This window comes from Pezoporus occidentalis, unplaced genomic scaffold (assembly GCF_034315485.1).
Source record: "Pezoporus occidentalis ecotype Australia unplaced genomic scaffold, CSIRO_AGI_Poc_V1 ctg3, whole genome shotgun sequence".
Taxonomy (NCBI): Eukaryota; Metazoa; Chordata; class Aves; order Psittaciformes; family Psittacidae; genus Pezoporus; species Pezoporus occidentalis.
In genome coordinates this window covers 2,655,737-2,679,107 of record NW_026914940.1, presented here as the reverse complement: position 1 = coordinate 2,679,107, position 23,371 = coordinate 2,655,737, and the positions used below count along the sequence as shown (strand labels likewise).

The window sequence follows — 23,371 nt, the reverse complement described above, 5'->3', positions numbered from 1 at the left end:
ACACTGCACTGCACCAGCTACCAAGAAACAGAAAAATGACTGCTACTGCTGAACCCAGGACACTTACCATTGCAGACAACGGAGCTTGGGCAAGCATCAGCATTGAGCTGTAAGGATGGAGGTATCGAGCTATGGAAGCTGGACCTTAGAACCTGGAGATACAGGCTGTACTCCAAGTGTGGAGTCAGCCCCAGAGGGGTTAATGGGAGACTTCTATATCACTTCTTTGCCCCACTCAGCCACAGCCCTAGGGACTGCTGGCACTATGTGTTGCTCTTCTTGCAGCAGGGGATTTGAATGGGTAAGAGCTTTTGTGCCTTTTAAAGCTTTCCAGCTCTCTCCTCAGCCTGAGCTAAATGGAAGACGCTACCCATATGCATGTTTTGTGAACCCTGTGGTTTCTGGGGTGCTACCGCATTTCTACCTAGGCTGTGTGGCTCACTAATATTGCAGGGGATGGATTGCAGTAATAGCATGGTGATAAGATGCTTTATGCAGTGCGCCTCCGTCAGTTTTAGGGTTTCTCTGCCATGCTATGTCAATGCTTTCCTGATCCCGAAAGGGAGCCTCAAAACCGGCTTTGAAACAGAAGAACAGAGCTACCTGCATACTTGCTCCAGTGTTGAAGCATGAATTGCCATCCGTAAAAGTTTTCAGAGGTGATTTCCACATCATTGGCACTGGCCCACTTTAATCTGCTTAATCGTGGCATTTCCACTTGACTTTATAAGGTCCTGGTAAATTCTTCATTGGAAGATGTGGAGACCAGAGAGAGAAGAAAGAGGGATTTAGATTTGCTGGAGAGGTGCTTTCTTTGCCATTTGAAAGCTCAGATATCTGGGCTCTGTCCCCTCTTTGAGTCATTTTGATGAAAGAGTTAACTGCTTTTGTTCTTTCTTTCCTTGGCAATGCAGTGTATGCCATAAGCTTCAGGGCTAAGAAACATGCACAGGCACTCAGAGAAACTGCTATCCATGAATCCTGGAGCTCCATCCCTGTCCCTTTGGGCTCTCAACATTCCCTTTCCTTGCCACATCTTCCCTCTGTAGATGATGGAGATAATTTTCTGATCATTTTTTACCATTTTCATCATTTATCATTAAGGTGGATTTTGGCATCACTTCAGCCATGGAATCGATGGGTTGGTTTGTTTTTTTTTTTTCAGCTATAAGACAATTATTTTTATAGGAAGGGGTTAATTCACATGTTTGCACACAATAAAGATTTCTTGTCACCAGGAGCTGCCTTGCCCTGGGACAGAGAATTTCGGCAATATTGTGGCTTTGATTTCAAGCTCTTTTTTCTCATGCCCATAAGCCAGCATTCCCTCAATTTCACCTTAACCAGCATAACACACAGATGGGCCTGGAGATGACCTGGGTTTTAGGTCACCAATACCATTTGATGCTGACTTTGAAAGCCACATGTTCACTTTCTGGGATAAAAGGAGATCTGTGCTGACTTCTTCCCTGCTGTGCTATGAGGCCATGCTCAGTATCCTGAGCTGCCCTTTGAAGCAAGGAAATGAGAGTGATTACTTCAGCCATATACTGGAGACTTACCTTTCTGGATCCCAGAGGTAGTTTGCAAGCCCTTCTTCATGGGGGTCTTGACTGCACATCACTGTCTTGCTCTGCAGTTATTTCTGCCATGTGAAGCTCTGAATGCTGCCACACGATCAGAAAGGACACATAATTGTATTTTAAGCATATTTTTGTTGGTGGAAAATATAGTAGAGGGTTTGTCTTAATGTTAAATGAAGAAACATTGGTTCTTTTGGTAACAATTTTGCTCAATTCTAGAGGCAAGATTGAAGGAGGAAATGGTGTATTGACTGACAACCCAGCTTACTGCCCAAAGAAGTGGCGAATGCTCCATCCCTGGCAGTGTTCAAGGCCAGGTTGGAGAGAGCCTTGGGCAACGTGGTCTAGTGTGAGGTGTCCCTGCCCATGGCAGGGGATTGGAACTGGATGATCTTAAGGTCCTTTCCAACCCAAACCATTCTGTGATTCTTTCTCTGGTTTCTGAAACAGCTCATTAATTTCTACTTTTTTCTCTGTAAGAATCAGATCAGCCTCATCTGTGTGATCAGTCCTTCAAAACCTTCACAGAAGTCCTTTTCCATAGTCTTTGGACAATGTGAGTAATGTTTAATGTAAGCTTTTAAATATTTTTCAGCCTACTTGACCCAAAACTCTGCATGGAATTACAATACAGAGGTTAAGCTCCCTCCTTAGTCCTGCTCACTTCTTGTGCTGGGTTCAGCCGTAGCAGTCATTTTTCTCCTTCTTAGTAGCTGGTGCACTGCTGTGGTTTTGACTTTCAGCCTGGGAACAGCACTGATAACACCGATGTTTTTAGCTGCTGCTCAGTCATGTTTAGTCTGACCAAGGACTCTGTAAGTCTCATGCCCTGCCAGGGAGGAGGGGAAGCTGGGAGGAAGCAGAGACAGGACACCTGACCCAAACTAACCAAAAGGGTATTCCATACCACAGCATGTCATGCCCAGTATATAAACTGGGGGCAGTTACCCAGAAGGGCGAGATCACTGTTCGGGTTGGGCTGGGTATCAGCTGGTGGGTGGTGAGCGGCTGTATTCTCTTCCCTTGTTATGTCCCTTATCATCACTGTTATTATTGGTGGTAGCAGCAGTGATTTGTGTTACACCTTAGTTACTGGACTGCTCTTACCTCAACCTGTGGGAGTTACATTTTTTTTGATTCTTCTCCCCATCCCTCTGGGAGCAGGAAGAGGAAGGGGTGGGGAGCGAGTGAGCGGCTGCATGGTTCTGTGCTGCCGGCTGGGCTTAAACAGCGACAGTTCTTTTTGGCACTCAACATGGGGCACAAAGGGTTGAGATAACGACAGATCTGACCTAATTGTATTTGTGATAAGCATTCAGTGTTTCGGATTAATAGTCACTCATCACAATGTTAATTTATTTTGCTCTCAAAGTTGTTGCTCTTGATCTCACAGTTTCAGCGTGTGGTACCTTACTTACAGCCAGTATTTGCTGTGTTAGTGTTTATTGGCTGGGGGCTTGGGCTAAGGTTCTTGTTTCATTGTACTTTATGGTAATGACTTCTAATACAATAGACTCATTGATCATGAAACTGATCTGGCTTGCATTCCCAGTGTGATCACCACCTCTGTACTCTGAGAGGTATATAATACAAGTGGCTAGCAATTGCACATCTTTTTTTTTCCCCTCCTCAGGTGGTCAGCCTATGAAGGAGACATTCCCTTACATTCTCATCTCCCCCACCAGACCTATTTACAGCTTCATTTGAGAGTTCTGAAGGTTTTGAATGGCCTTGAGACCTGCCTGCTGATTGTGATGGGGATCACCCTGTTGGCACACATACAGAGTGTGTTTCACCTCCAGAGGACCAATTCGTGCCAATATCTGTTGCTTCTGTATGCAAGGGGAAAAGCAAACAAGAGGCACAGAAAGCAACCCTTACAGTAAAGAAAGATGAGGAACCAATGCACTTACTACACAGAGTGTACCATCATCATATACCCGCTCATTGGCATCAATAACCTGGCATGGCGTAGTACCACCAACAGTGAATGAAGTGATTTGTCAATTCCTAGAGTTTGAAGACAATCTCACTCCCTCCATCATTTCAGCTGTGCAAGAACTGTCCCAGGAGTTGAAACAATTGAGAGACGATCTATCTGATCTATCCAGCTCCCCATGTGTACCAACCCATGTCTCAGCAATTAACAGAGGGCATCCTAATGCTTGAGAGAGAAGATATAGGAGGTACACACTATGGGCCACCCTATGGTTTTACCTGTGGGATCATGGAGAAGACATGAGGAAGTGGGATGGAAAACCTACCTCAGCTCTGGAGGAACAGGTACATTAATTGAAGAGGAGAACAAAGGTCAAGGATGATCATCCCATGAAAGCTGTGGCTTCAGTCTCTGGTGAGTAGGGTCCCAGATGGAGTGGAAGAGCTGATTTTATTCCAGCTCTTGTGATAAAGAAGACTAATCCCTGTCTACCAGATGTAAGTGTCCAATGTTGTGATGACCATTAGAGGGGCCCTGCCTCCAGCCAGGTGGAGGTAGGGGACAATCGGATTTACTGGACTGTGTGGGTCAGATGGCCTGGCCCATCAGTCCCACAAAAGTATAAGGCTCTAGTAGATACCGGTGCACAGTGTACCCTGATGCCATCAAGCTGTCAAGGGGTGGAACCCATCTCTATTTCTGGAGTGACAGAAGGCTGCCAAGAGTTGACTGTACCGAAATCAGCCTGACTGGGAGGAAGTGGAAAAAGCACCCCATTGTGACTGGTCCAGAGGCTCCATGCATCCTTGGCATAGACTACCTCAAGAGAGGGTATTTCAAAGACCCAAAAGGGTACCGGTGGGCTTTTGGTATTGCTGCTTTGGAGACTGAGGAAATTGAGCAGCTGTGCACCTTGCCTGGTCTCTCAGAGGATCCTTCTGTTGTGGGATTACTGAAGGTTGAACAACAACAAGTGCCAGTTGCGACCACAACAGTGCACCGGTGGCAATATCGCACCAGCCGAGACTCCCTGATTCCCATCCATCAGCTGATCCGTAGACTGGAGAGCCAAGGAGTGATCAGTAGGACCCGCTCACCCTTTAATAGCACCATATCGCCAGTGCAAAAGTCTAACGGAGGGTGGAGGCTAACAGTAGACTATCGTGGCTACTATAATAGTAGACTATTTTAGATTGGATATAAGGGAGAAATTCTTTACTGTGAGGGTGCTGAGGCACTGGAATGGGTTGCCCAGGGAAGCTGTGAATGCTCCATCCCTGGTGGTGTTCAAGGCCAGATTGGACAGAGCCTTGGGTGACATGGTTTAGTGTGAGGTGTCCCTGGCCATGGCAGGGGGGTTGGAACTGGATGATCTTAAGGTCCTTTCCAACCCAAACATTCTATGATTCTATGTGGCCTGAATGAAGTCACACCACCATTGAGTGCTGCCGTACCAGACATGCTAGAACTTCAGTATGAACTGGAGTCAAAGGCAGCCAAGTCATATGCCATGACTGATATTGCCAATGCATTTTTCTCAATTCCTTTGGCAGCCGAGTGCAGGCCACAGCTCTCTTTTACTTGCAGGGGTGTCCAGTTCACTTAGAACTGACTGCCCCAGGGGTGGAAACACAGCCCTACCATCTGCCATGGACTGATCCAGACTGCACTGGAATAGGGGCAAGCTCCAGAACACCTGCAATACATTGATGATATTATTGTCACTTCTTCGTGTGCCTAAGGATTTATTTAGCTATGGAAGGTTGCTCTGATCTCAAGATCCTTTGCAGAGACTGCTTGCCCAAACACAGCTCTCCTGATATAGGGCAAGGATGCCTCACACTAGACCATGTCACCCAAGGCTCTGTCCAGCCTGGCTTTCAACACTGCCAAGGATGGAGCACTCACCACTTCTTTGGGCAGCTTGTGCCAGCGCCTCAGCACCCTCACAGTAAAGAACTTCTTCCCTATATTTAACCTGAACATCCCCTGTTTCAGTTTAAACCCATCACCCCTTGTCCTACTGCTACAGTGCTGATGAAGAGGAGGAAGTCGTGGTGGCACCATAGCGTGTGTGACCTGGACAGGGGTGCAGGGCTGTGTGCAGCAGTTGGGGCATGTCCAGTCTGGGAGAGACCAGCTCTTTGTGAAGGTGATACTGGTCTCCAGAAATGCTCATCAGGGTGGATTTTCCTGGCTGAGATCTGTCTTCATGCTAATGCCACTTCCACTAGCAGAAAGTGAGTGATTCAGAGCTGCCACAGAGTGCTTGACATCCAGAAACTGGCACAAAAAGCAGAAGCTGGCACAAACAGCAGCACTACTTCACTGTTTTATGCTCAAGGGACAATGAATAAGACAACCATTGTAGAAAGAGTTCCCAGTCATTATGCATGAGGTGTCAAGTGTGACACAGTTTAATCACCCTGCTCCTGACAGGTACCATGTGGTGGTATTGTCACAGAGAAAAGATAATTGTGACTCTAGCAAGAAATTGTGTTCAGTAGTTCTTGTAACATTTGGGAGTTTTACAAATGTGACTGTAGGCAGCTGTAGCAGACACAAGGAGCTTGAGGCCAGACATGTGCTAAGTCAGGTACAAATGCCATGTTGATGATAGGAAATAGGAAGGAAATGACCATGAAGAGGTGAGCAATGCTGGGCAATGCTAATTTATTTCATTTATTTATTATTTTAAATGCTAATTTAAAATGATCTAGAATCATAGAATAGTTAGGGTTGGAAAGGACCTTAAGATCATCCAGTTCCAACCCCCCTGCCATGGGCAGGGACACCTCACACTAAACCATGTCACCCAAGGCTCTGTCCAACCTGGCCTTGAACACTGCCAGGGATGAAGCATTCACAACCTCCCTGGGCAACCCATACCAGTGCCTCACCACCCTTACAGTAAAGAGCATTTTCCTTATATCCAATCTAAACTTCCCCTGTTTCAGTTTTAACCCGTTACCCCTTGTCCTGTCACTACAGTCCCTAATGAAGAGTCCTTCCCCAGCATCCCTATAGGCCCTCTTCAGATACTGGAAGGCTGTTATGAGGTCTCCACGCAGCCTTCTCTTCTCCAGGCTGAACAGCCCCAACTTTCTCAGCCTGTCTTCATACAGGAGGTGCTCCAGTCCCCTGATCATCCTCATGGCCTCCTCTGAACTTGTTCCAACAGTTCCATGTCTTTTTTATGTTGAGGACACAATACTCCTAGTGAGGTCTAGAGGCCTTCATCCTACACTTCTCACCAAAGGGCAGGGGCTATGAAGGGTGTGAAAGATGCTTTTGAAACTTATATTTGACACCCAAATTGCTTTAGGCAGTGTAAGCAACAGTGAGTCCATGAATGGGGATTCAACCTTACTTTGAAGATGTAGAAGCTACCTGAGGTGCTGCTACAGCTCAGATAGAAGCTATCTGAGGTGCTGCTACAGCTAAGGAGGATCTTTGTCTTCCAAAACTGTAATAAAATCTGATATCATAGTTTCCTGTAAATCTAGTCCAGTGATGCAAGTCCATCTTTAAAACAAGAAATAATATACTTATTCAATCTTATCAAGCGATCAAGATAGTTCATATTTTATGCCATATCTAAGGGTGTGGAGTCATCTGAATTAGGGATATTGGTGCCTTATTGATTCTCTGATAAGTGAGAGATACCACATCACTTTGTGGTGTCTAAAGGATACCAAGATGTGTGTCCATGTGAGCTCTATTGTGTGTTTTGATATGTAATGTCAGAGAAAGAAATGTCTTTTGGTAACATGCAGCAGTTAAGCAAACTATTTATTCATTGAAGTAGTGAGGCTCATGTCTAACTGTCAGTGTTGCCAGTTTAGCATAAGTTTCTATGTTTATGAATGTCACTGTCTTTTCCAGATGTTCAGACATTCAGGATGAGGTATGATCCATGCTAACAAACATCAGTGTCATTAGCCATCCCTTCAATCCTTTGCAGGTGAGCAGCTTGCCACCACAATGACCTCTTGGGATACCTTAGGGTCAGCTCCTTGTGCTTTTGCTCCAGAAGCACAGATCCTCTATCCCCTCTGTATTTGCATGTGGCTATATGAAGTTTACAAGTCATGATTAAGGGATCCCATATCTGTCCTGTGAAGGGCAGTGGCGGTTGTCTCCATCACTCAATTATGCAGCTACGTTATTCAGAACATGCAGCACTCTTCAATATGCAGTGTTAGAGCCCTGCTTAATCATGTCAGGAAGATTCATTCTTGGAGGGTTATGCAAACTCTATTTAAATTAGAAATCACATCCACTTTTCATGCCTGAGGATTCATAATAAGAACAAGGAGAGCTCCCAGGCACGAATAAAGGCATGAGTGAATTTCTCATCATGAAATTACCACTGAGGTTGGTTTTGACTAGCTTTTGTTTTTCTTCATCATTAATGTTGTTCTGCTTCTCTGGATGGCTTATTGGCAAGGAGCTCAGTTAGCGTCCTATGCAGCAAACCCGTGCAAGAAGCAATATAAATGTAAAATGAGTAAGTGAGATGCTGTTATTTAATGTGGACTTGCAAGATTAAAATGTCAGGTAAGAATTTTGCTCAGAGAAAAACTGTAACTGACCCAAAAGGATGGATTTGTTTACCAGCTACCTTATACCTCATGAGATCATTTTCTGTGACACTGGGTATGATTCCTCTTTGAAAGCGTTTTATGTTGTGTTTTTGACAGTGCAAATGACAGTGAAAAGGTAAGACTCATTTGCCAAACAGATGCCCAGATACCTGATGGCATCCAAAAATCTTTGTGGGCCAGACAGAAAGAGCACAGAACTTAGGAGTGACCGACCTCTTCCTGGATCCATAGCTCAAAAGCATCTGCATTAGATTCAAACATTCTGCAGGCAGTGTTCATGGAGAGATTTGATTTTATAGGCTTCTAGTGCCATTTGGCATAGCCTGTGGTACCCAGATTGTTTGCATGGGGTTGGTAGAGAGAGCAGAGGTCATACAGGAGAGCTGTGTTATAGTTGAAGCCAGATAGGATTGCCTAGGGTGTCTAAAATGAAACTAAAAACTTCTGTCTAAGCAACTGAGTGCTGCCCATAGTCTCCAGTGATTTTAATGGGAGCTCAGACACTAGCACACCTGTACATACCAACACCTACATGTGGATATCCTAAACCTTAGTGCTAGCTGTGATGTCCAATGATTGGGAAGGCTCTAGGTTTTCTTTTATTCCAGACTGGTTTTAATAGAGCCTGATCTAAAACCATACACAATCATCAAGGGTCTGCTCGTGTGGCTGGTTCAGCGCACATGTGGGCTCAATGCCAACCACCTTTATATAGTTTCCATGGAAGCTGATATATAAATGGTCTGGCATGGACTGAGGAGTATGTGAGGTCCAAGTGCCTGTAAATGCAACATGGCCAGACGAAGCACAGGTAAAATTCAGTCTATAGGAAGGCACCTGAGCTTGGCTTTCTGTACTCATGATGTATCTACTTTGAGTTGGGGCTATAGTCTGTCTAACCACCTCCAGTGTAGACTTGGCCAGGTCATGTTCATGATCAAGACCTGCTCTTCATCTTGCAGTTTGCATAGACTTCTCTGGATCTTTGTACCAGGGCTGTAAACAGGATTAAACATCTCCCAGTTCCATACTGGGTAAACCTGCAGCAGAACTGGAGTTTGTAAGCAAACAGGTGAAACTTCCAGGCTTTAGCTACCCATAAGCTTAATTATTAGGTGATAACGGCAGCTAAAATGTATCACCATTAAGGAAGGCCTCATCAGTCATTTGTGTTGCCAATGCAAAGCACATGTGCTGTCTGTCCATACCTGGGACAGGTTGGTGTTGCACAATTTGGCCACCATTCTCTGTAATCTAATAAGAAAGAGAAAAGCATATTTATTTCAGTCAGCAGCAATGAGATGTACATTGGAGGAATTTTCTTCTTTCACCCCCAAGACACTTGAGTGTTTCCCCCCAGCAACTTGCAAATAGCAGCTTAATTAAGAACCAGAGCTGAAAATAACCATCTTCTCCTCTCTTTAAGGCCTTTCTTAGCTCCTTCTCTGTGGTACGAGAGATATATGAAGACCTTCTTCTTGCAACAGCCTGCCGGGTCAGCATTGACTTCATTTTATAGAAGCAGACCTGAAGGACATGGAGAGATCAAGCACCTTTCTTAGAGCTATAGAGAGAATGGGAGATGGCACAGAGACCTGAACCTGCTCCTCAGAGGGCTGGCATTGTGTGTTGAATCAGAAGAAGGATTTTTGCTTCCTTTATAATTTGCCAAGCGATGGAAAGAAGCTTCTCTGCAGGGACAATTGGGAATTCCTGGAGGTGGCAGTGGAAGGAACAGAGATTTCCCCTGTTTCTTCATGATTTAAAGGAAAATCCATGTAAGTGGTACAAGCTTTATAGCGTTGCTGTGCTGAGCTGTTCCACTGCTGTCTTAGTGCTGTCCTACCCACTTAGGTACATACATCAGGAGCAGAATTTCACTGGTCATGGAGCATGCAATAGCCAGAAATGCATCCCTGCCCATGGTAGGGGGTTGGCACTGGATAATCTTAAGGTCCTTTCCAACCCAAACCATTCTATGATAGCAGTGCGCTTGTCTAGCCCTGTGCATAGCTGAAACCATCCACACAGTTGTTTCTCTGATGTACTGGTGCTTTGTCCACCCCTGAGCTACTTGTTGTGCCCTGTGGGTGAAAGAACTTCAAACCCTGGCTCAGAGCACTTTGTCCTTTCCTGTTCATGGTGGGTGTCCAAGTCCCACGAGCATTCCTTCCTCCTGGAAGAGTCTCAGCTGGAAGGAGACTCCAAACCTTGGTTGCACACTGTCATTCCAGGGTAGAAACCCTCCTGCTCCTACCTGCAGCATACCAGGCACTCCATATGGCAGTGAGTTGAAAAACGAGGATATTTCACATGTATCTGGAGAGCTGGAATTGCTCCAGGGATAGGCCAGGGATGCAACACAAGAGCCATTTCTGGACTGTGTGTGTAAGTCCAGCAGCCACAGGCTGTTCTAACGGTGCCTGTGCACAGCTATTGTCTGCAAGGGCATACACCATCAAGTCTCCTGTTCTACGAGCAGCTCCCTGGGTTCATGCCACATGTTTGAAAGTCACTTTCCCAGAGTAGGTTAACAGACATGAAAAGCAAATGCCCTTTCTCTTGCAGAACAGGAGGAAGAGTGTAACAGCTTCCTCCCTCCTATTTGAGGGCAAGAACAGATGTGGACGTAGTATATAATTCCATGGGAATGCAGCTGTAGTTTTACATCAACTTGTTCTGCCAGCTACTAGAGAGGAGAAAGGATCCTTCTGGCTTGTTTCAGCAGAAACCTGGCCTCTGTTTTCATCTGTTTTCCTGGTAGCAAGATCCCTTACGGCTTCAGTGTGTGCAATTAAAGATGAAAAGAGCATCTAGCATTTTTTGGCTGGGTGGATGGATGCAGAAGAGCTGTGGTAAAGCAGGATGTTCTTGGAGCTGGAGTTTTTCTTGGATGTTAGCCCAGGATTTGTTGGAACGGGAGCCAGTTTTACTGAAAGGTTCATGAACTCTTGAGGACTAGGGCCAGATTTTCTCTGTCAGAGCCCCACATGGCTCTGCTGGGGCAGACTGCAGCACAGCTGTAATCATTCCAGGAGGAATTTTGGCCATGCAGAATTCAGCTTTGCTGTGTTTGCCCATTGTTTCTGCAGGTGAGCTGGGACATCAGCACACTGGGGAAAGGGGCTGCAGGGCTGGGTTGTAACTGGGAAATGAGTGCTTTGCACTGGGACTCTTTTGAATGGGAATAATGCCCTCAACATAGAGAACTTACAAGGTCTGGGGCTTTCATTGCATCTCCTGTGTTTTCCCACTCGTTTGCTGCCATTCTTACATCCCTTTCCTGATTCTCCTCATTGGTTATGCCCACTGCTCATCCACAGTGATAAGGACTTGTGTCCTCTACAGTAGACCAACTGCTTTCATGCTGTGTTGGGCTCTGCACTGTGGAGGATGCAAAGTCACCTGGGGCCTTGTTTGAAGACACTGTAAGGCAGGGAAAGCTGCACCTATCTCATCTACGTTGCTCACTGAGGAAGGGTTCTGGGTTAAAATCTGCCTATAGCAAACTGGGGGTTGTTTTGGAGGAGATTGACTGGTCTATTGCAAAATAGGCTGGGATTTAACTGGTGTTTATGCATCTGAGGAAGATCAGGGACTAAAGCCCTGGAGATGACTGGGAAGCCAAGTTATATGATGGTAGAGACATATCCAGTGAGACCTGAGTCCAAAGGTCTCTGCGTGACACTCTTGACTGTCATAAGGCTCCTCCAGGGCTGACTTGAAAAGTCTAACCAAATCTCTTGTCTCCTCTCTGGCTGAAAGCACTTCACTTTCATTGAGGATCCTTTCCCCTGTAGTGTTCTCACCACATTTCCAGTTCAGTGTACAGCTACATTGTTTGTCACCCTTCAGAATTAACCTGAAAGCCAACGTGCATTGCACAGACATTTAAGCCACTTGCCTGGGGAAGAAGCTGGGACTATTCCAGTGGTCCTACAACAAGCTGGTGTCCCATCACCAATGTAGGATCACAGAATGTTTTGAGTTGGAAAGGACCTTAAGATCATCCAGTTCCAATTCCCTGCCACAGGCAGGGACACCTCACACTAGAGCAGCTTGCTCCAAGCCCCGTCCAGCCTGGCCTTGAACACTGCCAGGGATGGGGCAGCCACAGCTTCTCTGGGCACCCTGTGCCAGCGCCTCAGCACCCTCACAAAGAAGAATTTTTCCCTTATATGTGACCTAAATCTCCTCTGTTTCAGTTTGAACCCATCACCCCTTGTCCTATCGCTACAGTCCCTAATGAAGAGTCCCTCTCCAGCATCCTTGTAGCTCCCTTCAGACACTGGAAGCCGCTCTGAGGTCTCCATGCCGCTTCTCTTCTCCAGGCTGAACAACCTCAACTTTCTCAGTCTGTTTTCATATCGTCATGGATATGCCCCTGGTGGCCAGGGACAGAGGAATTACCAGGCAGGGCCAGCTAATTGTCTTTGAAAGTAGCCATACCACATACCTTGGCATGCTACAGGTAGCCCTGCCATCGTGGGATAATCTACCAGCAAGGAGGTGTTCCTCGTGACCTCTGTTAGTTGAACATTGCCACATGCCCTGAAGCATGATCGTTTCTCAGCCTTGACAAGGCTCTAGAGACACTGCTTTAAATCATAAATAACAGAAGTCTGGATTTTCTTGTTTCTCATGTAGAATGGGGTTCCAGAAAGGCCTGAGGCACTCTGGTACATTGGCACATCTGTATCATGTTCAATTACAGGTAGATCAGCAATGGATATAGTTGTACAAGCATTGTGAGGTTCGGACATCATAGCCGAAAATCTTGTACTAATCAGACTCATGTTACCACTTCTCTGGATATATTTATTCTTGGAATTCTAAGGTATTTTTTCCCCATGCTCAGTTAAATACCAAATGGAGGAAATTAAGTTACACCATTCTGGGGAATAACCCTCTCACTGCTTGATTTCCATCATATGTAATATATATTTAGGCACATGCTGAAGTTCTTTACCAAATTATAGCTTTTCTGAGTATAGAAAGTGCAGTTTTCTGCACTTTTGCTATTACATGCCTCCTTGTTGGTAATACTGCTTTGACAGATGTGTCTGTCTGCTCTGATTTGATTGATTTTACACTCAAGTTCTAACTGTGTTGGAAGAAATTACTCATTCTGGTCATAATTTTGATAAACTTATCAAGGAATTTTCTTCCAATAGTGTTACATTTTTAGGCAACTCCAGATGATCAATTGTCCCGAGTTCCCTGGGCCTCCACCTTATTGGAGGGCAGTGGAATTTAGATAGCAATTTATGCTCTGTGTGTACGTAGTTGCTGTGGAGCTGCCAGTAAATATTAATCCTGCTGTCCCAGCCTTCTTTTCCTTCTTGGGTATAAAGAGGTTTTTCTTAAGCACATTATACCTTTCCCATGTGGACTCTGTGTTAATCATGGAAGACATTATATTCTGAACACATGACTCAATGCCTTGCTGGGCTTGTGCCTAAATGAAAGAGCCATTTATCAAAACCCACCCCGTGCCTTTGGGAGAGATAGCTTTTTCATTTAAATTAGGATTACCCTATTATTTGACAGATCCCATTAAGACCATCTACTGAACCCAATCAGAGACCTTCATAACAATAAGAAATGGTAATAATAAGGTAAGTTTCTGTTTTCCTGACTCAGGCAAGGGAATGTAATTATGTGAACATCAAAACTTATTTTAGGAGTGTTGTCTAATAACATGGCCTATTTTGCTTTACAGGCTCAGTTGATTCCATTCTCCTGTGGCTCAACATTTCAATGCAGATATTGGTAACTGAATTTAGAACAAAACTGGATTTTGTCAGTAGTTTTTCCCAGCTATTTATTGCACTTTCTGCCTGACGCCAGCAGTCTTTCCCTGGCTGCAATCTAGCAGCAGGATCTATGATGTCCTCTCCATGACACTGACTGCTCCAGCACTGAACGTAAAAGTCACTCATCCCATGACTCTCCATCTCTGTTTTGGGTAGATCCCTCTTCCTGCAATATATTCCTACACTTGTTTTTCTGAAGAGAGTTTCCAGCCAACTCTTGCCACGTGTTTATTTTCATCCTGTATTGGCTGGTGTCATTCTTTCTAGCTCAATCTACTCATCTATCTGCATTAGATGACTTGTCAAGGTCATCTTCTTTCAGTTTGTTTGCCTCCATGACTTTATTTTCACATTGATGTCCATGTCCATCTTTGTGCAGCATCTAGGGTACCACCCTGGCTTTAGTCTCTCCTCTCTGCTTGTGTGGAACAAGCACCACTTGATGACTGTGTTAGCTAGAAATTATACTCCATGTAGGATAGCAAACTTTCCTTGCTTGATCTTTTTAATGCAAGTTGGATATACACTTTCAGTGTTACCAGTTATCAGTTTAGCTGGTCCTTTATCAGAGTGAGGAGATATTTTCATTGACTAGTCAAGTTAGCCTTTCCAAAAGCTTAAAGTAAATAAAATAAACAAAATACGGTACAGTGCTGAAGGAGAATGCTTTTTACTAAAATACTTTAATTTTATCCTTTGCTGTCAGCGGTATCTTGCTTGGCATTTTTACCATAGCTCCATAGAGAACATATGAATCATGCAAGGAAATTGTGAATGTAAATTACATATTACAATGTATAAATTTTTGCCTATCTGTTTTCAGGTGGGGAAAGTAGTTTAGTGTCTGAAACAAGCCATGGGTTCAGTAACGTGTAAAACAGCAGTGCTCAATCCAGAGCACTAAGGGAAGAGAAGATGACTCGGCTGCTTTACTATGGGTGTCCTAGCACCTGATTGCAAGGGGTTAGGTAGAGGAAACTCTTTGTCTTCCCTTCAGGGACAAAGTGAGTGAATCCGCTAAAACCAGCCCCCATCTCCTCTTACCTCTCATAGTTTTTAATGGGAGGAAATGGCTCCATTCCTGATGATTGAGCAGTTCATGCCCTTGGTGCTGGTTTTCTATTTCAGCCCTAAGGTTTTTGTCCTGCAGCTCAGCAAGGTCATTAATCAACAAATCGCCACTATGAAATCCCTCCCATCAGGTCTGAAATGGGGACTAAACCTCACCTTGGCAAGCAATAACTCTTCGAATCGTAGAATAGTTAGGGTTGGAAAGGACCTTAAGATCATCCAGTTCCAACCCCCTGCCATGGGCAGGGACACCTCACACTAAACCATGTCACCCAAGGCTCTCTCCAACCTGGCCTTGAACACTGCCAGGGATGGAGCATTCACAGCTTCCCTGAGCAACCCATTCCAGTGCCTCACCACCCTCACAGTAAAGAACTTCTTCCTTATATCCAATCTAAACTTCCCCTGTTTCAGTTTTAACCCATTACCCCTTGTCCTATCACTACAGTCCCAGATGAAGAGTCCCTCCCCAGCATCCTTATAGGCCCCCTTCAGATACTTCTGAAGTAGGTACATTGCAGCTAGCTGCTTCTCAGGCACAAGGACTGGGTGAAGGGGATGGCAGCACTGCCCTTTGCTACTGTAAGTGGTCGTAGTTACTAACCTTGAAGTTGCTTAGGGAGAGGAGCATATTGGGGAGTCAGTTGGGAGCTCCAAAGTGTGAGCTCGGAGGCTGCAACACAGTGGCTGTTATACTGACAGTATGTCCATATCCTGCTCCCCACCACCACATCCTGAGCTGCTGTGAATTGAGGGAAAAAAAGCAAGATGGGCAAAAAGGGGAGAGAAACGTCTTTATTGCTCTAAGAGCAAACGTGGGCATGGGAAAATGCTCCATCAATGCTCCAGCTAGGGTCAAGCTGTGGAACTATTTCATTACTTCTTCTGCACAGTATTTGCTTCACAGTTTTGTTTTCTTTTTCCCAGAGCAGGCACTTGGGAAGTGTTAATTCTGTTCTCCACTAATACCCTGTAGCTGCTTGCTGCTTCTGCTGCTTTGCTTCCCTATCATATATAGGAGGGAACCTATCATTTGTCCCTGCTCATGTCAGGGGGGTTGGAACTAGATGATCTTAAGGTCCTTTCCAAACCTAACCATTATATGATTTCAGGGGGGCTCTGCAGTCCCTGATACAGTTTGAAAGGTTTCTTAGCTGAGCAGGAGAGGGCAGCAAAACATAAGGTACTGGTAGAATGAAGGCTATCCTCTTGCAGAGCTTGCAGTTCGTTTAACAGATTCAGGAAAGGTACACTGGTGTGGAGTGGGATTTGGGGGTGTTCAGTGATGTTAATGGGGGTGTTCACGCAGGCTGGACAAAGTGTCTGGGGTGGGAAGATTGCTACAGCTTATACTCCAAGCACTCCTGCAGAGAGAGGTGATGTGCACCAGGATGAAGAGGGCATCTCCTTGCTCCTTGGAGGATGGACAGAGATGTAGGAGCCTTGATGCCCTGCAGAGAATGGTGTGTAAGAGCCAACAGCTTCAGAAAACAGCAATATATCATTGAGAAATGTGAATACGGGGCCTTGGAGGAGGAGGTGCCTCTGTTTCTTGCTTCATGATGCGCAGCCAAATGCTTCCAACCCACTGATAAAGGGGAGATAAGGGCGAGAGTCTCAACAAGAGAAGACCAAGATCTTGGCAATAGTGGGAGCAAACACAGTCCATATAACAGTTGTTGTGGAACAAATAAGGAGTGTTGAGGAATGCAGTTACTGTGGCAACCTGGTAGTAAGATAACAGCAGTACAGAGGTGGAAATAAAAGTGAGAACAGAACAAGGAAAGCATCTAGAATTACCAATATGTTAGTCAAAATCTGGAGGAATAAAAACCTTGTCAGAGCATTAAAACAGAAGTTATGCTGATTGTGTTTTATTTGGCAGATGGGTGGCCAGAAACAACTGCTCCTGAATAAAACAGCAGAGTTTTCATGCAGGGTCTGTATGAAGAGTTAAGTGGGAAGAAATGGTTGTAAATGTGAAAGCACAGGAGGGACCAAAGGGGTACCAGAGCATGCTGAAATCACACCCCATAGCACCATTTGGGCTATGTAGAATAGGAAGGGTGTTTGTTGCACTGGGACAGGGGGATTCTTGGATGACATCTAGTGTGAGGTGTCCCTGCCTATGGCAAGGGGTTGGAACTGGGTGATCTTTAGGTCCTTTCCAACCCAAACCATTCTATGATTCCCAGGGCTGTGCTCACATGGGATACAGCATTGGATGCAGTGTTATTCATAGACCTGGCTTTGAGCTCAGTAATTCATTAGACCTCCAGATGGAGACTCAGGCTGCCTCTTCTGACTTTCAGGAGTTTGATATCAATGGCAAACCTTCAGCAAAGGTCCTATTCCCAATATACCGACTGTACAGATCTTCTGTAATTACTAGGATGTGTTTGGTCCAAAAGCTAAGATATTGCTCTGCGGGTAAGGCTGGTGGAGATACACTGCCACCATCCAGTAATGCCAAGAGGAAGCTGTTCAGAACCAAGCTGCTTAATTCTCTGGAGATATACTCACATTGCTTGAGCACCCTCACAAGGATTAATGTGAAAATTAACCTGGTTGCTGCCATGGTTTTGCATCACACTGAACTAGGAGTCAAAAGCTGCCTTCTGTGGACACTGTAGAGAAATAGTACCTTAGCAAGGATGCCAGATTTCAATGCAAGGGCCAGGCTGTACAATGAGGCCCTATACAGCAGCAGGAAAAAGGGCAGCCATGGCCAGGCAGTGGGCAAATTAATTGTCCTGGCAGATGAATGTGATTAGACACTGTCAGTCCAGCACAGTAATTCTGATGGTAAAGAAACATTCCTTTCTGTAGGCAAAGCTGCTGCTTTGGGGCAAAATTAAATGTTAGTGAAATAGAAAGAAAACCCATCAGTGATTGTACAAACATTATGTTGTGAAGTGATCAATGCTATTCAGAGAAAATATGAGATATACTCATTTCCTTTCATCTCAGCATATTTTCAGATGGCCAAAGGAACTGTTACCAGAATAGGCAAATACGTGAACACAGTATTGAAAGATTGTAATATGAAATTAAGGTGAAATAAAACAGAGTTAGAAAATCAAAACAAAGCCTCTCTGCTTTACTAAACCAAAACATTTCAACATGAAACTGAAATGAGAAAGTCAAAACAATCCCTGTTGCTCCAATTTTCCTGTCGGATATTTCACCAAAATCAACTTGTTTTAGCACATTCCCTAAATGTTTACAGGTGGAAAATCATTGTGTGACAAACATTCCCAACTTGCTATAAAGACAGCACACCTGAAGAGTGGCATCTTTGTGGCCAACAGAGCTGGGCGTCTTTGGGAAGGGAGTCATAGCAGCTTTCCCAGCTCAGCTGCCCATGATGTGTGGCCTGCCATTGGGATCAAAGACCTTTGTGAACATCTTTTCCATCACTTAGCAGCAAAGATAATGAAATGCCAATGGTGTTCTCTGATTTATTAGGCTTGGTAGAGTCTTGCCTTGTCTGACCCCATAGCAGCCTTCCAGTACCTGAAGGGGGCTACAAGGATGTTGGAGAGGGACTCTTCATCAGGGACTGTAGCGATAGAACAAGTGATAATGGGTAAAACTTACACAGAGGAGATTAGGTTGGATATAAGGAAGAAATTCTTCCCTATGGGGGTGGTGAGGCACTGGCACAGGGTGTCCAGAGAAGCTGTGTCTCTTCCATCCCTGGCAGTGTTCAAGGCCAGGTTGGACACAGGGGCTTGAAGTAATCTGCTCTAGTAGAAGGTGTCCCTGACCATGGCAGGGGGTTGGTCCTTTCTAACCCAAACCATTCTAAAAAGTTTCCAACATAGGAAAGGAAAAACAAAGGTTTTTCTTTTTTTTTTTTTGTAAAGCAGGGGGTTTCTGCTGTGGGTGATACCGTTCTCCTGCCATACTCATTTGAAATTCACCTCACATATTCTTCTGCAGCATTTGCAAGCAGGGAGGGAAGGACTGCGATTTCAGCAGCAGTAATATGTAAGTGCTATCGTTATTAATAACAATCTATATTTCAGTACTGCTTGGAGGCCTCAAATAAGATTAGTGGCTCATTATGTTAAGCTATATGTAAATACACAGGCACAGAGTGTTTTGTAAAGCATCCCTTATTTAGATGAACAAGACGAAATGGGGGAGAGGAAGAGGAATGTTTATGATTTTGAATTTATAGGAGGGGAAAATTAGGTTTGATTCTGAGCAAAACTGGCCAAAAGAGACAACTAAATTTTGGTTTTTTCAGGCCAAGCTTATCAAGTTGTCTTAAGAGAGTTTGGTGTTTTAAAGAGGGTTTTAAGAATATTACCTTATGATGGAGTTACTCCTCCCCATAACCTTACAACTGAGGGCAAATAGAAAGAAAACTATTCATTGAGACGTGTTATCCATATGAACTTCCTACTGAAATGATTAGATGTCTCAGGAGACAGTTTCTGGGATACAATTCCCCTTGGATATCCCTAAGGTGGAATCAATGGAAGTCTGATTACTTTTATGGAATAGCAAAAGAAAATTGGTAATACAGCAAACAAAGGACCAATGTTCATTGTCTTTTTAATTTTCCCCTTGATTTTAACCCTGGCACAAAACTATCCAGAATAACTTGTATGCTTTCTTCTCCAACCACAGCCAACATGAGTCCCAAACAGCCTGATCTGTTTGAAGCTTCTGTGAAGAGTAGTCCCATCAGCATCATTCCTGCAAGACCAGCCTGCAGCATGGTCAGAGCCTGCATGTTTTGTGTGTGCAGCACAAGATACTGCAAGAAAGCACCCAGAAACCAAAATCAAAGCAAAACTCACATTCCCACTTGTTCAACTCATGCTGTGACCCTGCATGCATTGAGAAGTTCAATTCACGCACTGATTTTCTGAAGCAAGATTTGTGTCCATGGATGCCCAGGGACCTCTATATCAAACCCTTTATTGCATTCCTGTCTCTTACCCTCTTTCTGTCTTTGCACATGGTACTTGAAGCTACCTAAAATAAAGCTCTTTGAAGGCAGGGGAATTTCACACACAGGTATGTCTCTTTAGTAAGCAATTTCTACAACTTCTACAAGTAGTTGTACTATTTTGGTTCCCTTGCTCTAGGAAATGTGAATTCTTTGTTCCTATTGAAATCAGCTAATCTAAAGCTGCTGTGGCCCCAGTGGGCATTGATAGCTTTCCCTGATGGGAGCTATGTCACGCAAAGAACAAAAGATGTTCTCTGTGTGACATAAGGACTTGATCTGGAAAGGTGAAGTGAGTGTTCTGAAAAGAGAAGGTAACATAAATCTTTATTAAAAGCCAGTTCACTCTGTGACAAGGATAAATCAGCCCCTGTTGCTCCAAAAAGCCTTTAGATGAACAAGTGAAATGTTCAGGGATGGAGAATAGGAGAAACTCAGTGATTGTATTTAGTGACATTCATCCCTCTGGAGCTTTCACTCCACTTTGGGAGAAATACCATTCCAACATCTCTGCAAGGAGGAAGAGGTAGGCATCAGCTACTTTATAGTTGTTTTCTGCATACATATTTAGAACATATCTTGACCAAAATACCAACATCACCACCAGCTGAGTGCCCTCTACCCTCTTGCTCCCCCAGCAGCAAAAATTGCAAACTGAAATGGCCAATTCTTAACTATTTTGCTGTTCTGCCACATAAATCTCAGGTTTAAAGCTCAAGAGAGATGATGGAGATGAGTGTGCAGAGGCTGGCTCCTGGAAATGGGGTTTGCACATGTTGAGGCAGCCTTGCATAGATCCACCTTCCCTTTGGCAGGCTGCAGACCTGCATCCAGCTCAGGGAAGGCCCTTTAGCTGCAATTACTTGACTTACTGAGTCCTAGCAGGTGCCTTGACAGCCAGACCCCTTCCTTTCCAGTGTTCGCAAATGTGGCAGAACCGATAAATACATCCCCTCTGTAGTCTTCCATAAGGGCAGTGGTTTATTAGTTTTCTCAGTGTTGTAGACTCATTTCTATGCCATTTATAGCATTAAAGGCTTCTTAGCAAAAGTCAGAACAGATCAGGGGCTGGAGCCGAGCTGTTCCTACTATGGGAAAAGAGAAGGAATAAGAGCATTGCACAATGGGATGGAGATTTGTGATGGAAAGCTCTGGAGAGCTGGGCCTGCTGTCCCACCACAACAACTGAGATCTATTCAGGGGAACTGTCCTCTCTCAGTGGTAGTAGATACCCTGTTTTCCACAGCAAAAGAGGCAGCAGAGCTGTGGCAATGTCACAGGTGGTGTGTAGGGATATGCACCTTTGTTTTCCTATGCTGGAGAAAAGCAGTGGTTGAAAGGCAGAGGAGCACAAAGTTGCCAACCCCTGTTACTCCTCCTGCCTTCCATAAGCTCTCAAAAGCCATGATTTTAGTGTGTGCCCAGAAAATTAAGCCAAATCATTCCTATTTTCCGAAATCATGGCTTAAATATTCACAACTTTCAGGCTGCCAAGGGGTGATGAATGCATATAGGAAAAGGAGCCAAACTACGGGAGGTTGCGTTGCTCATCCTGGAGCCCTGATGAAGGCAAATGTTATTGAACCAAAAGGCAGGGTGCAGGTAAGTCAGTTGGCTTCCTTTTATTATTGCAAAAGCAAGAAAAACTCTTTCTAAAAACCCCAGTAAAATCGAGCTTCCAGTTCTGATGCTTTTTCTCTTATAAATGAATGCTGATATTTTATTTTCTGCTGGGCTTAGGGGATCAGTGTAGAAAGCAAAGTTAATTTAACTAACTGGGACAAAATAACAAGTTTATTCCTTAACAAACAAAACAAGATATTCAAGCTTATGGCTGGTAGCAGTGGTTCAAGAGGGCTTGAATCCTGGTATAGTCTCTGGAGAGAGAATTTTTCTGAAGAAACAAAAAATAGCAACAGGCAAGAATTTCCTCTCTACAGAGAAACAGCACTCCATCAGTTTTAGCAGATAAAATGTTTTCTTAACTCCTATGGCATTTCACAATTGATGAACGTTTCCAAAATAGAGATAGTTAAAATATTATCTCTTTCCCACAAGTCTCTTTGGCTTATTTTCTGGCATTGTTACACTTGTGACCCAGGCACTTTACATTTATAATCACCACCATCTCTGCTGAGATGACTAATTAATGTGGCTGCCATGTCTAATTGCAGTCATGGATATCTCGCACCCTCACATTGTGCTTTGACGTAGTTTACTATCATTTTGAACCAGGGATCCAAAAAAAGACAAGTATTGTTGCGTCAGTCAGTGTTTTTATTCAGCTGAAAAACAGGAATAAATGATCTCAGAGTATCTTATCTCTGTTTGCTAATTAAAACCATAGGAGTGATGCAGGATGCTTTTCTGCCAGATCACTTCTTCAAAGCTATTTGTGACTATTAGAGACCAGGTGATGGTTCTACAAGGAGAGAGATGGTCAGAAAAGAGGTGATCAGAAACTTGCCCTTGTTTTCCCCTTCATTTGTCCTCAAGGAAATGGACACAAAACAAAGGTTTTCCCCCAGTATTTCTCTAAAGTAATAACTCCAAAATCATTGTACAGAGAAAAGTTACGAAGAGTGTTTTGGTGTTAAAATCCACTGATGCCTGGAGAATTAGGTTTCCTCCAAGAGCCTGTTTTCAGCTATATCAGACACAGAGCTTTTCCCAAATTCATGGCAACTGCAGTCACCAAAAGCAGGACTCTTCAACAACAGACTGTGCACAAAAACCCTCTAGCACAAGGACTTCAATTCCCAGCAAGAGCCGTTGTGCCTCACCCACTTTCCTTCATATATTATACATCAGATTAGTTCAAATTCGTTTGGAAATGTTGAACATGTGGGGGAAAAAAAGTCATAGAAATGCCAAAATGAAAAATGAATCCTCCATACCTAAATAGCAGATCCTTTTTTTTTTTTCTCAACTAGAAGAGAGGAAAGTTTGGCAGGGACCCCAGACATCAGTCTTGTGTTGAGTTGGTAATGAGAAAAAACATGTAGGCCAGTGATGTGCTACCTGGAGATCATTTGGGAGGTCAGGGCAAATACGGTTATTTATTAATAAGAAAAGAGAAAAATGGGGAAAAATAAAGCATTCAGGCAACTGAATGCCATGAAAGCATTTAATCTCACAGTCCTGGTGATGGTGCATGTATTTCAGTAGTATAGGATTCCACCGCACCGCTTTGCAAAGTCATCTCTATGCTTTCCAGAAGGGATCCTGGATCTTTATTGAGTGTGGGCTGTTTTTTCTCAGTGCTGAAGGAAAGTCAGCCAGGTCAAGAGGTAAAAGCATGTCTGGCTTTGTGGGAAAAGCAGACATCCAGGGGAAACAAGCTTTTGTGTTGTAAAGCTGTTATGCAGTTTATGGCGTAGCAATCTCAT

General features: G+C 44.2%; 2 long non-coding RNA genes across 3 annotated transcripts in view; both read left to right on the top strand.

Annotated features, from left to right (window-relative positions):
* LOC134167854 (uncharacterized) overlaps nucleotides 1-23,371 on the top strand; it is a 1,192,997-nt gene that overhangs the window by 271,661 nt on the left and 897,965 nt on the right. The window lies entirely within an intron of this gene.
* On the top strand, nucleotides 18,883-20,043 carry LOC134168027 (uncharacterized). Its single transcript, XR_009966364.1, has 2 exons — nucleotides 18,883-19,009; nucleotides 19,658-20,043. It is a non-coding gene; the product is annotated as an uncharacterized LOC134168027 (long non-coding RNA).